Source organism: Rutidosis leptorrhynchoides, chromosome 3 (genome assembly GCF_046630445.1).
Source record: "Rutidosis leptorrhynchoides isolate AG116_Rl617_1_P2 chromosome 3, CSIRO_AGI_Rlap_v1, whole genome shotgun sequence".
Lineage (NCBI taxonomy): Eukaryota > Viridiplantae > Streptophyta > Magnoliopsida > Asterales > Asteraceae > Rutidosis > Rutidosis leptorrhynchoides.
Genome location: NC_092335.1, coordinates 435,403,964 through 435,405,149, shown reverse-complemented (window position 1 = coordinate 435,405,149; position 1,186 = coordinate 435,403,964).

Below are 1,186 nucleotides of genomic sequence, written 5' to 3'. Positions count from 1 at the left end.
AGGTTGCGTTTTACTGGAAGATGATGTTTGACGTTTTGTTTTACTGTTTATGGTCATTTGTGTTGGTGACAATAAGATAATATGCAGAAATATTCAATTGATATATGTTTTATTCAAGTAGAATAGAAAGTAGCAGCCCCTTTTATAGGCAAACAAAAAAAACTAGTACATAGGAAAACTGAAAGGCTAACAGACACAAAGTAAATTCAGACCATTAAACAAACATGTAACTGTAACTGGTAGAAGATCAAACACTTTGAGTCAAACTTTCAACACTCTCCCTTAATTCAAAGTTGGTGACACTTTGCTGATTTCTTAGCTCTTTAAACCTGGCATGTGGAAGTGATTTCGTGAACATATCAGCAAGCTGCTTGTGTGATCTGCAGAAAGTTATCTTTATCATCCCATTAGCTACTAGCTCTCTTATGAAGTGATGTTTTATTTCGATATGTTTTGTTCTAGCATGCATGACTGGATTTTTTGTCAATGCCACAGTAGACATATTATCACAGAACAATAGAGTTGCATCACGTTGCTTTTGTTTCATATCCTCTAATAGTCTTGGAAGCCAAACTCCTTGACAAGCGGTGGTCGTCGCTGCAATGTACTCTGCCTCAGTGGAAGACAAAGCCACAGTGTTTTGTTTTTTTGACATCCATAAAATAGCTCCTGAACCTAGACTAAAACAGTTACCAGTCGTACTTTTTCGATCATCTTGTGAGCCAGCCCAATCACTATCCGTGTATCCTTTCAACATGAAATTTTCATTTTGAAAATACTAAATTCCAAAGTCACTTGTCCCTGCTATATACCTCAGAATTCTTCTAGCTGCACCAAGATGATGTTGAGTAGGGGAGTGCATGAATCTTGAAACCATACCCACTGCAAAAGCGATATCTGGACGGGTGTGTGTGAGATAGATAAGTCGACCAACAAGACTCCTAAATTTCTTAGCCTCTGTCTTTTCAGTACCATCTTGTAATTGTAACTTTTCGTTGGTATTCATGGGAGTCTCGGAGACCTTACAATCAACCATATTGCATTGTTTCAGCAGATCCGCAACATATTTCTGTTGGAACACAAATATCCCTTTATCTGTTTGTTTAACTTCAAGACCCAGAAAATAACGTAATTCTCCGAGGTCTGTCATTTCAAACATTCTCATCATGTTTTCTTTGAACTCTAA